Here is an 18,947-nt window from a genome sequence, read left to right as displayed (position 1 = left end):
TCACAGACAATCGTTTGCCCCGCCAGTCTTAAAAATGGCTAGTAGCTAGTCAGAATAAAACACACCAATTTGTCAGTGTCTGGGGCTATCTTGTATCTTTATCAAGTGTGAGATGTAAAGGGCGCTTGATTTGTCCCATACAAGTGGTACAGGGTATAAATGGTTTGATATCAGATCTACAACTAGAAGATCTCAAAAAATGGAAGATCTAGAAAATGATCTGGAACAAGAAGTAGGACAGTGCCGTCTGCGTATCATTGCACATTATGTAGCTGATTATTTGATTATTTAGGAGAGTAGGTCTGAGGTTGACTGAGATGTTATTGCGAGTGTTAATTGAAGAGATTCCACTCAATTGCTACATTTAGTCATTTCTTGACCGTGTCCGGGCAGAAGATCCATTTTTGTTCCGTTCTTCTCAGGGCTATGTCACGGTCTGAATGATGAACCAGAATATTTCTGTATGTTTATGGTTTTTGCCTTTAAAATGTGCCACCATGGGCTTGTCAGCTATCTGATTTTTGAGGCACGATCTGTGTTCACAGATACGTTGTCTTCTTGCTTGCATTTTCCGATCTATATTAGTCCACAGGGACACTTGATCCCATATATGCTCCACTTGCTTTTGGCAGTTGGTGAAGGTTTTATATTTCCACTGTAGCCCGTAGAGATCGATTTCCTTTAGATCTTTCGTCAGGCCCATATGGAGCATTTTCCGCATTTGAAATGTCCCACCACCGGGGGTAGGTTCCAAATGTTCAACTGTGGATTATTTTTAGTTGTTTGGGTAGGGTACGTATGGACCACGTGATCTGCACGATTCTTGCTGCGCTTAAATGCAAACTGTGGTTTTATTGGTTGAAAGGTGTCTGTTTTCAGAATGTCCCAATGGTGCAAGATGGTCTTTCTTAGGTCATTACTTAATGGAGAGTAGGTAGTGACACGTTATTGTCAGTTTGTTGGTCTCGAGTTTGTTTCGTGAGACATGTTTATCTGTTGGTATTTCTGTCTGTTTTACGAGCCCTGCATATCATTTGCAGTGGGTAGCTGCATGTAGCGAGACGGTTGCTTAGGTCCTTGCTGTTTTTATCATATTCTGGCAAGGTGATGCAGTTTCTGCGCAGACGTAAAAACTGTCCATATGGGAGGTTCTCTCGTAGCGCCAGAGGGTGAAAACTCTTGTAAGCCAGCAGCGTATTTTTATCAGATGGTTTTCTGTACAGCGTGGTAACAATTGTGTTCGGTTCAGTTTTGTAAATGTCTAAATCCAGAAATGGAATATGGACACATTCATGGTTCATTGTAAACTTTATGGATCGATTTTGTATGTTTAACCATGTGTGAAAAAGTTGCAGTTGTTACAAAGGACCTCTCCAGATCAGGAAGATGTCATTAATTTAACGAGAAACTTCTCCTGGGGGCACTAGAGAGCCCAAGCAAGATGGCTATGGGCTAACGGTGCTCCTGCCATCGAAGGTGTGGAGTAACATAAAAGTGTCCAACATGAAGTAACCAATGGAGGAATAAGCAGCACGCAGCAGTCCGGATCACATTTTCAGAAAGCCCAAACCTTTCCCTATGAGAAAAATGAGAAATAAAATAGGTCACCACACAAAAGAGGCCCAGGGTGCAGAGGCCTACCGGGAAATCTCCAGAGTTCCCTATAGGCCAGTCCACCCCTGACTGGAAGGAACGGTTAGTTTTCAGATTCACAAAGCTGACTAACTCCTTCCGGCTGTTTACATATAATTGAACTTGCTTTTCTGATAAATTGCATTCACTCTTCCTTGGAGCTGTTTTTGTGTATTGGATGTTAGAGTCACATTTCTACAGTTGGTGACCCATGACCTGATCTTCAGGTCCTTCGCTGGGGGATGCCCTGCAACACACACTCGACTGCGGCTCCTATCTGCATGGATCAGTTTACATGTACATCAGGCACCAAAATGATTGAAGGCCTGCCTGCATCACTCAACCAAGTGGCTGCACAGTCCAGAGAGCTAAGGAGGACATTTATTTACATGAGTGCACTTTTGTGGGAAACCAAAGGGGTAAAAGGAAAGTCATTTTTTTACTTTCTGGGATGTTCAAGAGGCGTATGGAGTCAGCGAGGTTGCTGAGTTTTGCTTGGAGTTAGGAGGTTAATTGAAAACAAAAGAGAGAGGTTAAACTTAGAGTGTGATGGTATGGTGAATTGTTATATTTCCCAAGACCCTTTTTCCATTCTTACTTTGTTTATTATTTTCGGTAGACAAAGTAGTGAGAGGACACCTTCCCATAGTCTGGGAAAGATAGTGTTGTAGTAAAAAGTGCCGTACTAGTGATAAAGAAGAGAGCAGTGTTATATTTGTGAGGAACCATGGTAATTGTGTTTTTTTAATATTATGCTGTCTTTTGTGTAAAAAGTGTTTATGTGGATTAGTTTTGAGTACACCGGTTGTGGTGTGAGAATGAGGAGCAATAATTGAGAAGTTTTGAAGAATTTGGGGGGGAACAATTGACATTTATTCTGGAATGTTAGTAATTTTTGGAGGGCCGCAGGATAGTTTTTTGGTTAAAGTATTGCTTTTTGGGTATTTTTCGATAAAGGTTGCTTTGGAGTATGAAGACTCCACTGTATCATATATGCCAAATCCTTCAAATGTACAAGGAAGAGATTCTGAAGTACCACAAACAGTGCGTACAAGAGATTAAGGGTATCATGTTTAAATCTTGGCCCGAGGAAGGTACGCATGATGAGGGTATATTGGAAAATATGTATACTTTCTTGTCAGCAAGGTATAAGGGACATAAATTGGACAGGAGGTAGAGCATCCTAGAATTGTGGAGGTTGTTCGAGGAGGCAGGGAATGCCCCTGGAGATAAGGTTGGGGAAATAGGGCAGATGCAGGGAGGTTCTGAGACTCCCACCGCCCACCACCCCATATGGGTGCTTTCCATTATCACTCGCTGCTTGATATACTAATTCCCAGTACATGCCTCAATCATCTCCATCCTCCACCCCAGTAGATGTGAGGAGGCAACAAACAATACCTTCAATGGCTAGGATAGAAGAACGGTTGAGAATTGAAGTGGAAAGCCAAGCATGCAGGAGTTCAGAGGAAGCACTGCAGCAGGCGGAGGGAGAGTTGGCACAAGTAAGGCAGCAAGAAAGAGGCACAGGGAGAAGACGGGCGGGCAGCAGGTATAGAACTGGATCAGTGGAGGTTGGGACAGTTCCTTTTCAAAGTAGATAGTGCAGTCATTACAGACCGTAAAATGGATTCAATCAAGGTAGCTTGAGACATTAGTCTCAGAACCAGTGCACCATGGTAGTGTAGGCTATGATTCACTGCTGTTAGAAGGAGCAAGGAATGTAGTGGAGGAAGAGGAATGGGAATCAGATGGAGAGCAGGATGTGGCAGCACCTGAGGTAGCCGTTAGGGAAATTACACCATGGGGGTCTTAGGACACCCACATGGTGGTCGTGTAGCAGTGATGAAGTGCAAAGAGGTAACAGGGAACACCCCAATAAAGGTACGTGGGAAACAGTTTCTGGTACTACAGAAAGAGTTGGGTACAGCACAATATGCCCCTTGGCCGCATATGGACTGGAATAATCTCATGAAGGCACTAACCTCGCTCAGGGAAGTGGATTTATGTATTGGAAAAGCAGACAGCAGGCGTTAAGTTGGCCATGGGAGATATGAAAAATATGCTTGCCGCCCTTATATGAGATCAAGCAGATTTGCAGATAACATTTGACAGATGACATTTGGAGGCAAGGGGGATATCCAGAGACAAAGCTAGACACAAATAACCATGATGGTTTACCTTTTAATATTTGCAGGTCAAATGTGTGGTCAGATTTAAGAGCGATGTATCCGGATACACCGGACATTAATTCAATCATGGCTTGGAGCATGAAGGCGGACAATGATCCTGCTGAATTTATACAGCAGATCCAAGAGATGGAGAACCGAGACAGGGGAGGCATGGGATAACAATGTGGCCATTTTGTTATCATATGTTAAAGAGAGGACTCCTCAAGGGGGTACAGCAAGTTTTAGATAAAGTTGTAGGGATAGAAGCCAAGGGTTGGCAGAAATTCAAGCACAAATTGTGCACTATTGTAAAAGGAGTCAGGATAAAAAAAAGGAAATAGCGGAGCAGGCGTAGAAAGCCAAAACTAAGCCAATTCAAAAGAAGTTGGCTAAGCCAAGTCTAGAAGGAGTAATTATCACAAGATCCACCGAAGGACAACATGGGCAATTTGGATCAAATATGGCACAAGGCTGGATGGATGGATGGATATGCTCCCGATCAGAGACATGGAAGGTTTTTCAAGGGGCAGAGGAAGTTTCCCGATGAGGTGAAGGGTGCATTTGGTGGATTTGGAGGAATAAGGCCTATGTTCGGTGGACAGATGGGAGGCCAGTTTAGAGGACCATATGGAGTCCAGTGTTGGTCCTGCGGGAGAATGGGACTTTTGTCACAGGATTGCAGAAGTAGGCCATCGTATTTTTATTTTTTATATTGTGATTTAGTTTTAATAAAATCACATTTTTACACATTCCATTTTGCCAAAGAAAATTTTGTGTCAGTTATTCTTTCTTTTCTCATTCTGTTTCTTAAATAAAATACTAGATCTTTGTCTTTGAATCTGATCAGTCGTCAATTGACATCTGTAGTCTTTATTATTGACATATGGTGTTCCTTAGGTCTTGTCCTTTTCTTGTGACTGATCTTGCTCTTTCATTAGGTTTTCTAAAAAGTTTATTCTAGCACATGGCAAATGCTGGCTCCTTCCTTGTACGAAGTCTTCCCACCATTTGTCGTTTGTTTTCGCTTGGAATGGTGCCATGTAGCTATTGAGACATTTTCTTTCATCCATTACTGCTATACATTCTAAAAGTAGATGTCTTGTCGATTCCATAAGACCATGTTTGGTACAAAAATCTACATGTCCCGTCGTTCATCTCTCATTTCCCACTATTGTGCTTTAAACACCGAGTCTAATTTGCATCTTCTTCCGAAGGTGTTTTGTTGGAAATTTCGTTAAATACTGCAGCATGGTGTCTCTTTTTCGATGTTCGTTTGCTGTGTTTTTTTGTGATTTAAGGAGAGCATTGATTCCCTTGTGTTTATGCAATCTTGGCTGTTTAGTTGTTCTTTCACTCGGTCTGGGTTCGCAATCAATTCTTCTAGTGATGACTCCAAGTCATGTAGTTGTTGGGTCCATTTGTCTTTCCAGCTATTGAGCAAGACTGCACTCCTTCCGTGCTCATACGTTGCTAAGATTTTGTAGCCAACCACCGTATTCTGCAGTGAGAGCTTCCTTACGAGGGCTAGGGATTTCCATTTCTTTGCTGAATAAAGAGATTGAAGCCCTAGCTCTGCTCTTATGGCGTCGATTGGAGTACATCTGGGGAGTTTCAGTATTGGTTTCCAAAATGTGTTTTCAGGTTTTGCCCATATTCTCCATGAGAGGTTCAGACCTGTTTTTCCGCCATATGATAAGATGGGTGTCACTTTTTGCAGATAGAAGGTTAGTACGGGAGCTAATGAAAATTTTCCGACTTCCGATTCAGAATAGATCCTTGTGAGTGTAGCTTTCTTGCTTTGGCGAAGAGTTCAAGTTCCAAGTTTTTTTCAGCTATTGAATGATTAAATCTTATTCCCAGGTACCTCATCTCTTTCACTTTTTCTAGACTCTCTGTAACGCTTACCTTGTCTCTGTAGGAGCATAAAATGATCCAAACGCCGGTTGATCCGCTATACTGGTTATTTAGGATTTTTCCCTGTCATAAAGGAGAGGGAGAAAACAGGAAGGGGGAACTGTAATCAATATAAATGATAATTCTATTATGATTCTCCCGTTTTCGCACCCTGACTGGCTCACCCTTTTTGTACTCCTAAGGCCCACACTCTCCTCACTTGTGTTTTGTTTGTAAGGAGCTCTCCGTCCTGCTTTCACGCAGGGGTGTGTAGATGTTGAGTCTCAGAAGACAATGATGCATTTAAACGGAAAAAGCCTCTGAAGCTAAGTGTTGTTAGAGTTGAAAGAAGTCTTTAGTCAAAAAATGGCACCGATGTCTCAGAGAAAACGTTCTGAGGTTGGAGAGATCTCTCTTGCTGACTTTAATAATTCTTTTTTTCTTTTGCAGGTTTTCAGAAGAAAGAACTTTCGCTAAGGGTCTCGGCGGTGTCGAGCGAAAAAAATCATGAAGTCTCTCTTGATATATGTATGCGCGCTTACTTTAGCGAAAAGCACGTGGAACGGAGAGCCTTCGGTACCCAGCTATGGGTTTTCTCTTGAGTTAAGTATGCGCGCGTAATTAGGGTACGCTCCGCGGCACAACATGTCTTCGTTTATGAAGCTATGGCTTTCTTCTGTAAGCGCAGCCTTGGAACGTGAGGAAAAAACTCGCCTGAGCTTCAGGTATGTGTACACGTATAGTTATTTTCTTTCACCCTTAGTCTGTAATGTTCATTAATTAACTATGGTACCTTTGTCTTTACAGGTTTTCGGAGGACGGAAGATCTCACAATGCAGCTGCGGCCGTGGACAAAGACTGTTGACTGAATTGCAGACTACGGAGGAAGAAATCACCTGTCAGGGGACTGCGGCTGCGGAAACTTTGGTCAGGTTATTTTAGGTCTATGGTCTGAATTTTCTGTGAGCGATTCAAGTTCTTAACATGACTTTTTTCTTTTATTCTGCAGGTCTGTGAGCTGAGCGCCGGTAGCGTTATACCGCGGTCAGCTGAATTAACGCAAAACGTGTGTTACTGCGGAGGCAGGGGTTTTATAGATCTCAATGCCCAATGTCTGGTTCTCTATGACAACTCAAACAGTGACCCACGGGGCGGCCATTTTAGGGGGATTAGGTCATTCTCACCTTGATGCTGGGGAATGTGAGAATGCCACGTTTGCCATGCTAAAACCCACCTAGAGCCTACAGATCTGTACAAAGAAGCCCTCCTGGCCCTGACTCCAGAACCTAAACCAGAAACCCTGGAAGTGATCATGACACACTTGTCTCCAAGTTTCCAGTTAAATAGCTTTTCACTGAGTTTTTCTGTTACTCCTATAGTTAGGATTTTGGATTTACTAATGTTGATATCAAGGTTATTCATCTACATTTAAGATTGCAGTTTGTTTAGAAGATGTTGAAGGCCAATTTGGGGTTGATCCACAAGGATGATGTCATCAGCATAGCATATCATCAAGATCTCAGAATTGTTAATTTTCGGGGGCGGGAAGGAGGGGGGGGAAGTGTCTTGTGTCTCGTAGAGCCTCTGGAAGATCAGCAATGTATAACTTAAAGAGGATGGCAGCAAGTGGACAGCCTTGTTTTAATCCTCTGTTAGTAGGTAGATCAGCAGATTGAATGCCCTCCTCGTTAATCCTTATTCTCGTGGCAGTGTTCCCATGGAGGGCTTTTATTGGCTGTAGTAGTTCTTCGGAACACTTCCAGTTCTGCAGTTTCAACCATAGTTTGTGCCTGTTCACTCTGTCAAAAGCCTACCTTAGGTCTATAAAGACTAGATGTAACTTCCCTTTGGCTTTGACAGTATTCAGTTTCAATAAAGAAAGAATGAATAGGTTTAGTTCTGTTCCAGTTCCGTTTGTGAAGCCTGTCTGACGGGGATCTAGGATTTGATTATTGTATGCCCATTCAGTTAAGCTTCTCTGCAGGTCTGACGCAAACAACTTCCCAATAGTGTCAAGCAATGCTATGGGCTGATAGTTTGTTGGCTCCTCTCAATTCCCTTTCTTAAAGATTGGGGCCATGATGCTTTTTGTCCATGATTCTGGTGGTTGTTTTTGTTTCAGTGTTCTTAAATAGCATGCTAATAAACACAGTCCGCTTTGCTGTATCTTTTTTAAGGTGTACGTTTCTTAGCCCATCTGGGCCTGCCGCTGGGGAATCTTTCAGCTTTGTTATCTCCTCAATTTGTTCTACCTCCATCATTGATTTCCTGGGGTGTTGTTTGTATGCCAGTGGGTCTTTTGTTGTGGTGTCTAGGATACCAAACGCACTAGAGTAATGATTTATCCATTGTGCCTCAGACTCCACCTAAAAGACGACTATGCTGGTTTAGAGTTTGGTTATTAATTATAGACAACATATCTTTGGTGGTTGCTTGTGCTACTGCTCGCAACATCCTTTCCCCTTATTCCTGGTCTCGCAATTGTCTAAATCCAATTAACCAGTCCTTATAATATTGCATCTTTTGTTTGATTTGTATAGATTGTTTTTCGCAGCTAACCATTCTTTTTATTTGTTTTATTTCTTGTCTTAATAGTTTCCTCTTGGCTACCATTGTCATACTGTATTGATGTTTTGGCTCCAGTAAAGGTAGTTTCAGTCCGGTACTTTTGGTTTTATAAATCTTCAGTAGCGAGTCGTGCAAGATATCACAGTTTCCGTGCACAGTTAGATTTTTGTACTTGTCCGTCATTGCCGAGATATCCCTTTTTCTTAGCCCCAAGCTATTTCCTCTGTGGTTTACTTCTAGAGGACATGTTTTGTCCTGGGTCTTTTTCTTTGTTTTCCCCGACTAGGTGAGTCAAGATGTTATGATCGCTGACTTCTTGTGGCAGTACATCAAAGCGTTCAACCTTATACAGGCAGTTCAAGATCCACATGTAGTCTATTGTTGATTTGAGAGCTCCATTTGTCCAGGTCGGTTTGCTTGGGATATCAGTCTTCACTTGGCCATTTAGCATAAATAAATTGTTCGCATCTGGCATCTGCACCCACTTTGCTGCATTATTCTCACCTAATCTCAATTTATCGAGGTTTGGGAGCCCCTGTTGATTTATGCATTTTATATTCAAGTCTCTACATAGGACAACGTTCAAGTGAGGATCTTCTGCCATATCATCCTTTATTGTGTCGGAAATTCTGTGCAGCATTTTCGAGGTCTTTATTCTCACTGGATTCTAATAGATGTTTATTATTAGTGTTCTTAGGTCTTTTTTAAAGGTCTGATCTTTCATTTCAATTATAGCCCATTGCAATAATGTATTTGGATTTCCATTATTGAAGTTCCCTGTTTTTGTTTTACTAGCATCAGGAGACCTGCATGCAGTTATTGCCTTTTTGTGCTGGGTTCATGAATATCTCAGTTTTCACAGATTAGCAACTCATGGATGCAGGTCTCTTGCAGGCAAATAATTGTTGCACTCTTCAGGTTTTTGTTTGGTTTGTTGAACAAATGTCTGAAGCCCCTCGTATTCCAGGAGATTATGGAATCTTGTTGGCACTCTTCATCCTTCTCTTGCTAATCCTTTGTTGAATTGGTTAATGACTGCCAGCCACGACTAGTCTTCGATGTTTCGTGATCTTTCCTTTGTGTTTTCCTTTTGATTTGTGAGCTGTTTTTCCGTGGTAGCATTTCCGAATGTTTCCTTTATGTTCCTTCTCGTTATTTGTCACTTGATTCTTTTCTTTGATCTTTTCTTTCCACTGTTTTGTTATCTTTTTTTCTGGTGTGTGTGTTCGGCTTTTAGGTGGACTTGTTCTGTGTTCATTTAGTTCATATGCTGATTTTAATAGTATTGAGCTTCCTTTCAGCATTGTGTTTTTCACTTTGACTGAATCAAGATGCAGAATCACTATGCCCACTCTGTTTTCATCTATGTATTCAACGACTGCAATGTTGTCCGATGAAATGCCCTTTAAATTATGGTATACAATGCAGTAAGTAAAGCACATTTTTCTCGTTTAAGTTTTTATCATTCTATTCGTTCAGAATATTTTCAATCCTCACTTTTGGTTTGTTTTTAAAACGAGTTGGTTTGGTGGTCTCACTTTTTTTTTCCTTCTGTGGGTCTTGCTTGTATTTCCCGCTGGCCTTTTTGGATTCCAATTTGTGCGAGTAGTTTCGTTTCTTTTCACCTGCTCTGTCTTTGTTTTATTGCGACCTGTTTTAATTTTCGTTTCTGTTCCATCGTGACGACGGAAGATTCTTCCCCGGAGCCGCCTTCTTCGTTTCATCATCGTTACTGGACATGTCTTTAGTTGAGTTTAGGTCTATGTTGTTGGTGTGTCTTGCAGGAGGCACTTTTTCGACTGCATCTTTTACGTCGATGTCTGACACGGATTAATTTTCTTCAATGTAAAAAGAAGCATCGTCTATTAGGTTGTGTGTCGCCCCAATGTCATCTGTATCCATGTTATTGTCGATGTCGTTCTGAGACGAGTTTAAAATGATGGGGACTTTTCTTATTTCAACTGGATATATTCACTTCACCTTGTCCTTTAGTTGGCGGTTTCTTTGAAAGGCAGTGATGCCCGGGGGCGTTTGGATGTTTCGTAGGAATGCCCTTGACCCGGTCATTTTCTTTCTTGAACCTGTTTTAATGTTTTTTGGTTTTTTTCTTTCTTTTTCAATCTAATTTTTGCTTTTGGCAGTTGATTGTCGATGGAACACTCTCTATTTCTTTCCTTTCCTTGTTTTGCGAGAAAAACTGGGTATATACAATCAATCCCCTTTTGCTAGTGTTTTTCTCTTTGTGTTCATATTAGGACGTGTCTTAGGATCTCCATTTGTTGGTTCGTGGGATGAGGTGTCCTTAGTTACCCTTTGAAGTTCTTTTATTGTAATTTGCCCTACTTTTTTGGTTTCTTGCTTTTTTGGGCAGGTGGTTAGATAAGTGTCGTCAGGGTCCACTTTAGGGAGATATTTTTCTTCTTTTGTTGATCTGTTCTTTTTGCATCTAGGACATTGTTGGTTGTAACTCCTGAACTTGTTTGTGTATAGATAATCTTTGCGGTTCTCATTGGTGGGACCGGACCAGCAGGCGCTTGCACAATAGCTGCCTGTAGTCCTAGTATCCTCCTGCTGTCTTTTTCAGTTTCCATTTGATGCTCCCTCTCACTACTCTCTACCATTTTATCGAGTCCAATAAAGCCTGTGTGGTTATAGTTTTGTCTCCTTGATCGCCGCTGGCTAGGTCCCAAAGCCTCCTTGCCAATCGGCTGAGGTTTCTGCCTCGTGGTTTAGGCGCTCCTCGACTTTTGCTGTAAATGTTTCCAGAAAGATTAGTTTTGAATGTATCAGCGCAAGCATAGTTGTATTGTCTTTTACGTTGTCGTTTATCTTTTCATACAGCTTGGTATAAGGGGCTAGAGAGATGGTCAGTGCTGCCATAACATTGTGTATCTGTATGCCCGCAGCGATTGACAGGTGATTTATTTCTGTAGTTTCGTTATTTGATTCTTTGTCCGTTTTTTTTCTCCTGTTTGAGCCTTTTTTTACAGCACGTGTTTCACTGGTCTCAGCAGTTTCGTCCAGATCGTCCGTTAGTTTGGCCTCTATTCCTCTGCTTTTCTTTCATAGCCTATGATGGCTGAGTGATCACTGTTCATTGTGCAGTGGAGTCTGCTCCATCTCATACAATTATATCTTTCTTTGTGGTTACTTTGTGTCTCTTTTTCCTCTTTTGTAGTCTGGGCCCTGTTGGACAGTCGACCTCCGATTGTTTCATACTCGTCGTTTATGTTAATCGATTTTGACTGCAGTACCTTGTTTCTGTCCTGTTCTAAGTGTCTTTCGACTGTGATTATATTGTGAGTGCTTGAGTTTCCGATTGACAATCCATATTGGTAGTTCGCTTCGTACGATGGTGGTTGCCTAATAACTGATTGTCTCTTGCTTTAATCCTGCTTATAAAGCTTTGACGCCATTCGAATTCCCTTATTTCGTCTGCAATTGATAATTCGTGCATGCTCATGCTTCCTTTTTTCATTTTTATCCCACTTGCGGGGTAGACATTAGGTTCTCGAGTGGTTATTCAACTTTTTATCCCGCTCTGTTGCCTCCTGTTGTCGATGCACTCCATTTTTTGTGGCATTGTGTTTCAAGGCACGCACCACGTCCAGCAAATGCAAAGATCTTTCAGCAGGTGAAAAAGGGGTTGCAAAGACAACTGGCAATACAAATGGCTTGTTTTAATGAAAGTCTGTCAGGACCTATGGCATAAAGGAAGGATGAGTCCTTAGAACTACTTTGCTGGGTGGAACGACAAATATTGAGACTTACATGAGAGGGCCTGTATTTCACCAACCCTCCTGGCAGAGGTGATAGCCATGAGGAAAGCGGTTTTCCAAGCAAGAAACTGCAAAGGAGCCCGATACTTAGGCTCAAACAGCGGCCCATGAGCTTGGAGAGTACCACATTAAGCTCCCATGCCGGAGCAGGGGGGCTTCACTGGTGGAAAAGTCATGAAGAGGCCCTTGAGGATGGCGGACAGTTTTACCTCGATTAATGCATGGGCAAGGCCAGCCTTGGAAGCAAGAGCAAGTTTGGAAGAATCTGTGGTGCCTTAACGCGCCATGGAGAAATCTTCTTTGACAAATAATACGGGTCCACTTGTGTTTGAAAACAGGCAAGTGTAGAAGGAGCCTCAGCCTTGGCCAGAATATTTTTGCATGCTAAGGACAGCGAGTAGTATCATACTTTAGGACTGCAGTAGCCAAGCCGATCGGCTCAGACCCTGGATTGTGGTGTAGGATGGACCCTCCATCCCTGGGGAGCAGGTCTGGTAGAGGAGGCAGTTGGAATGCTGTACTACGGAAAGGTGAAGGATATCTTGGTTCCAGATCTGCCTGGGCCACACCGGTGCAATGAGGATCATCTTGAAGCGGGATAGTTTGAGTGCGTTGATCACAGGTAGCAGCAACGGTATTGGTGGGAATGCATACAGGAATCGGATTTCCCATGAAATTGCTTGAGGGAACCTGCTAGCAAACCACTGACACTAGGCGTTGGTTGCTGTTGCGAACAGTTCGATCTGAGGCTGGCCCCATTTGGTGAAGATCCAAGACACCCGAGCCTGCTGGAGCTCCCATTCGTGGCAGGACCACCGTTCCCTTGTTGAGAGAGTCCGCAAGCGTGTTTTGAACGCAAGGGTGTTTTGAACACCTGCCAAGGGGAACAGGACTAGAAAAATCCATTGAGCAATGGCCCCGCGCCATAGTTTCTGCACCTTCAGGGAGAGGATGGGAGATCCTGCTCCGCCTTGCTTTTTAATGTAATACATGTTGGTTGGGTTGTCCGTAAAGATCCTAACCAGCTTTCCCAAAATCTGAGGCTTGAAACACTTGAGCCCAGAAAACTGCCTGCAGATCCAGGTCATTGATATGCAACGTCTTCTCTTCTGGGAGCTATAGCCCCTTGGCCTATAGTAGGCCTGTGTGGGCTCCCCAACTCTCTAGAGAGGCGTCCGTAGTGACCGATTCCTGATGCAGCGGGGTCTTGAAAGGAGTCCCCTGCGAGAAGTGAAGGGCTTTCCTGAACGCTTCATTGAGGATGATCTTGTTTCCTGAGCCAGACATCTGCTTCCATCTGGCGTCCAGGAACTCCTCAAGACGTCTCATGTGCCACCGGAAATGAGGGACCAGATAGATGAAGGAAGAGGTCATCCTCAGATTTGATGGACCAGACTGCAGCCACTTCGGCAGAGTACATCCTTTGGCCTTTCCTAGCATTGTACGTAGGGCTGCCAGGCACGAGACTGTTGAATCAGGTCCCCAGGAACAGTGCATCATGGGATGGCCCTATGCCGGATTTGGGATAGTTTATGGAGAATCCCATAGAGGTCAGAGCCTGGACCGTCTCTGCTATATGCTGCAGCACCTGGGCCGGAGAACAAAACCGGACCAGCGAATCTTCCAGGTAGGGGTAGACATACACTATTCTGACGAAGGAACACTGCCACTGGGGCAAGTTCACTTGGTGAACACACTAGTTGTTGATTTGCGGCAGAAGGGTAATATTTTGATTTGGTAGTGTCTCCCTTGGACGACAAACCTTAGGAACTTCCATTGGGTGAATGTGGAAATATGCATCCTCCAGATCCAGCGTTGCCAGGAAATCTCCCCCTTCCAGTTGGCTGAGCACATGTAACATGATGATCCTGAATTTCTGGGACCGTAGGAATGGGCCTCCACCCACCTGACTTCTTGCAAATCAGAAAGTATCTGGAGTATTCCTCAGAGCCCCAGAGGGATAGGTTTTATGGCCTCTTTTAGCAGCATGGCCTGACCTTCCTTCACAAGTTGGGCGCTGTGCTGCTCTTGTCTCATCACTGAAGGAATGCAGGGGCACTTGTCATGGAACTCCAGAGTGGCCATGCTAGATGACATCGAGCTCCCATTTGTCTGTGGAGATGTTGCGCCACTGGGGTGGAAAAGTGCGAGCTCTGGATCTGGGCCTGATCAGGCTTCCTGCAGCGTCTGTGTTTGGGTGGTTTGTGGACGGCGACGCTGGGTACCTCCCCTATAGGCATGGGAACAGCCTCTATACGCCTCCTGTGCAAGAGGGCTGGCAGTAGGAAGGGCTGAGTACATTGGAAGTTCGGGAGATCTTTACGTTCTGAGAGTGAAAGGCATGCTTCCTTTGTTGTAGCATACCCAGAGAGAGCGTGCCATCTGTGTCTGTCATGATTCATTATGGCGATAAGAGATTTGTCCACTGCCTTGCCGAAAAGGTTATCCTGTTGAAAGGCATGTTGACCACCTGTGCCTGGATGTCCGGCCTGAAGTGTGTGGCCCTGAGCCAACCATGACCCTGTTGCCCATCTGCCAGATAACGGAGTCGGCAATGTCCAGGGCTACCATGACCGCATGGTCAGATGCCACGTCCCCCTTATGAAAGATGGCCATGACCTCTTGTCCTCCGACAGGAAATTGAGAATGGGTCCCAATGTATAACAGAGTTCTCTGTTGTAGCGTACAAGGATGGCTAGGGCGTAGGCAGCCTTGACTGTAGACGCTGCAGTAGTAGTTATGCGCTTCCCAGCTGCATCCAGCACGAGGACCAATGAAAGAAATTGCATAAACATCTTTTTTCAGGAACTGCATTTTTTCTAGTATGCTGAGAATACGGAAATTAATGTTTTGTTGAAATAATATGTGAAGAACAATTGGTGGACTACAGCAACAATTTATTTGAAATATACAGAGAATGTTTTACAAAAAACTGGTTTCCTAAATTTTTGTGTTACGTATAATCAAGCCAAATGTTATAAATATTGATTGTATTTTCAATTCTAAGGGTGTGCAGGGGACGGGAGTGTTCCATAAGTGTATGGACACCTGTTTTTTCATAGATTTATACAACCCTGTGTCAAGGTTGTTTTTCTCCCCTGCACCCCATAACACTTCCTTTAACACTAAGAGTAATTTAACTACTGGTGTGCACTGTGCCATAATACATTTTTCCAGCTTCCTTCCCATCTGGTCAGGTGGGACTGAGCAAGAGGATGATGGGTTATATGACCTCTTCCTTACAGCAGCTGAGACTACCAAGTCTGGCATTGGATGGCCTATGAGGCATTTAGGAGCCATATCCGGGACCCTATATTTCTTCTACAGCTTCTCCTTTCTAGTTGGTGCGGAAAAGGATTTTTGCATCACCACCAGCCCGTCCTCCCAGAGTTCACCCAGAAGCGGGACAGAGACCACAGTCTTTTTGGAGGATTCACAACGCTGTAAAATGAATCCCTCCTTGCTCTCCAGGTCTAGGCTGAAAAGCTTATCTGCCTGGGAATTCATTGCCCATAAAGTCTACACTCCATCGAGGATGAGGGGCCTGATCACCAGAGGGTAGCTCTACATCTTATGGGTACCATCTGTATCTGGATTGGTGTCTGTATTAGTGTCTGTTCCTGTCAGGGCCAACTCCTCTACAATAGGGGGCTGTTGCACAGGAGGTGGCTGTGGGATCGCTGGCATTGGAGGAGGTGTCACCAGGTGTGTCGAGACAGTCTTTGTGGAGTGGGCCTGGAACCACAGGAGGACCAGGGGCCACAGGTGGTAAGCGCTGCTTGAGATAGCCGTTGTTACTATAGAGATGGTGTCTGCAGTCGTCGAGCCTTTAGACGTGACAAAAACTGGAACTGCCAGCCTGGCGGATGGTGTTGTCGACTATGTCGACTGAGCCTTCGTGGACAATGATTTAGACAACGGTCTTGAGGGCGCTGATGAGAAAGTCTTGGGGATAGTCGACGAAGATGCTGTCGCTGACGCATGATGCTTCATCGATATGGTCGACGGTGAAGGAGTGGACGATCTCTGGCCCTCCGAAGACTCTGTTCCCTTCATGACCGTCGATGCGACTGACGCTGCAGTGCTAGTCAACGATGACATTGCCTTTTTAGGTACCTTCCCCTTGGAAGCGTCCTCAAACAATCTCAACCAGGGAGTACGCTCTCTGGGCCTCCTAGCCCCAGCAGAGGCATGACTGCACACAGACTCTGAGTCAGAGGCCTTACCTTCATCCAGCCATAAAACCATTCTCTGATGGGGATCTTTTCTCGTCTTAGTGTAGAAAGACTGGCAAATGGGGCATACCTCCATATAGTGGTACGGGTGCAGACAGTAAATACTCTTTTTGAGTGGTCTTCGATGAAAACATTCTTGTGACTGCATCTGGAGCAGGCCTTGTAGAGGCTCTTCTTCCCGGCCTCTGACATGGCGCATGAATTATGCCCAAAACTCAGCTTGCGGCCTCACACAAGGTAGCGTTCCGACGGAGGGTGGGATCAAGACCGGCATCGGATCCCTGCTGCTGACAAGTCACAACGGTGATCGATGAAGAAAAGATTTAGATGAAATACTATCGAAAATTGGCCAATACTTCAGGAAGTCGAGGAGCGAATCTCGAGGACTCCCAGCCAATGTTCCCTCTAATTATTTTTCCCCAAGTGCAGAAATGGTTAGCTTTTTGCGCACATTATTTTCCATGTGCGCAATTGAATAACAAGGTAAGCCATTTTGTGAGCATGTGTAGTTAGTGAGCCAAAATCTCAGAGTTTCGAAGGGAAGTTAACCTTCCCAACTACTGCAATTTTTTACAAATCAGTGTAAAATGTGCATTTTACAACACTTCTTCCAAACATGTAGGCTTAAAAAATTTTTTTTTTTATTTGTTTATAGGGAAAGCTCATCATTCAGTCCAAGACTTCAAGATATTCAAGATATTCCCTAGTACCTGCCAAAAGTACTCCTGTAGAGAGAAAGAAACGTGTATGCACAAAAAAAGCTTTGTGTGTCCAGGATAAACAATAGGCTTAGTTCAGAGACATTGCAGAAAGTGTCTAATGCCATTAGAAAAGAACACTTGTTTATTAAAGTAAACAAATATCTCTTATCGCTGATGTGGCTGTCACAAGATGTAGACAGGATACCATTTTTGCAAACGAAATAATGGCAACTAAAAGGAATGTGTCTGAAAACAATAGGAGTTAATGTGCGACTTTAATGAAGTAGTTCAAGAGCCAAGAGAACATGCCTCTCATAAATTGTGTACTGGCGAAAATTAATAACTGCACCACAGAATACAATTTTTAGAATTCCTGGGCCTTTGCTTCTATCCACATTACCTTTGTCCTGTGAGTTGTGACAACATTTTCTGAGAACCATCCTTACAGCTAAGAGGCATAAGTACAAACCATTTTTTACTGTCTAAAAACAGGAAAATGTGCCCAACAAAAACGGGAAACCATGAACATATGGGAGCCTACTCCCTGCTTCTACCCACAAAGTTCCACTGATAGGTTTTCAAATCGGCAACCAGCAGAGCAGTGGCATTGGTAGGAACTCTGATAATATTACTGTCCAATCTCCAGAGGAATTTTAAGGGGAAAGAACATTTATTAATAAGAATGACATCTCTCTACTGCCAAAGCTAATTACTTTCTTAGTCCAATGTGATTCCAAGTAGGGCGTAAAACCATATCAGAGCCATGCTTGCAACCCTGACATAGGAAGTAAAATGACAGGACACAATACAGTTTTGCCCACCCTTCCTCACCACACCCTAGACAAAATTCAACAAGAGCTTTACTGAAGTTTCTTCTGGAGCCTCATTGAAGAAAATCACATGTATTTGCAATGCTCAGAAGTACAACAGATTGAGAGCCTTCTTCTTCAACTAGGGACGACTCCTCTGAAATTCACTACTATCACTTGAACAAGATGCATTTTAAGACAAACACCACATTTCATTCACTGTACTGCCAAATCCTCAGAGTTGTTTTTTTTCTTCGAAAGTTGCTGATTTGCACTTCAATCCAAAGAAGTGTTCTACTGTGCCCTTCCATCCCTACCCCTCCACGGCTCGTGTTCTAGCATCCAATATTAGTTGAGAGGGCTCTGTAAAAGGTGAGGGATTTTAGCAGTAAAACACTTACTGGGATATTTGCATACCCACAATTTTTGCAAGCATAACATATGTAAAGCCAAACAATTATATTATGTGTAGTTTAAGAAAATGTCATGAATCTGTATGTGTGCAATTACTATGAAGTGCATACAAGATTGTCTGCAACATACCTCATCTTTAAATTGTTGGGTAGAATTATACAAGTGCCCAGTGAAACCGCTTTTGCAGCAGCATGTTACCATACAATTTGTTAAGGTGTATGCCCCATGGAACTCTGAAAACCTGGAAAGGCCGCAGATTGTGTGAAAAGCATTCTAGTTATCTGAATACCAATTGCCCTAATAGTATATGGGATACATTACTCACCGTAATCGTATTTCTGATGCTTGTATCTGCTTAGATCACATGCTGTGCATAGGCCGACATCTAGTGGAAGCTGCGGAGTATTACAGTTTGTTTTTCGAAGTCGAAAAATGGGCGTCGACACAGGGCGTGCCAGTAATACTATCCCTAGTGTGACGTCCCCTGTACCCATGATCCCTCACGCGTCTAGGATCCCCAGATTGTGTTTTTCCTGACATGAGGTAGCATGAGGAGTAGCGTGAGTACAGATAGTCCAAGCAGATAGACAGAAAGGTAAGACTACAAGCAACCATGCGCCTTCTCTCGGAGGGGAGGAAGGGTGGGTCGCATGTGAATCTAAGCAGATACAAGCATAAGAAATACGATTACGGTGAGTAATGTATCCCTTCTGAGGCTTGTGGAATCTGCTTAGATCACATGCTG

The sequence above is a fragment of the Ambystoma mexicanum genome, chromosome 1p (genome assembly GCF_040938575.1).
Source record: "Ambystoma mexicanum isolate Mex_15411 chromosome 1p, UKY_AmexF1_1, whole genome shotgun sequence".
Taxonomy (NCBI): Eukaryota; Metazoa; Chordata; class Amphibia; order Caudata; family Ambystomatidae; genus Ambystoma; species Ambystoma mexicanum.
Note: the sequence above shows the minus strand (reverse complement) of the source record.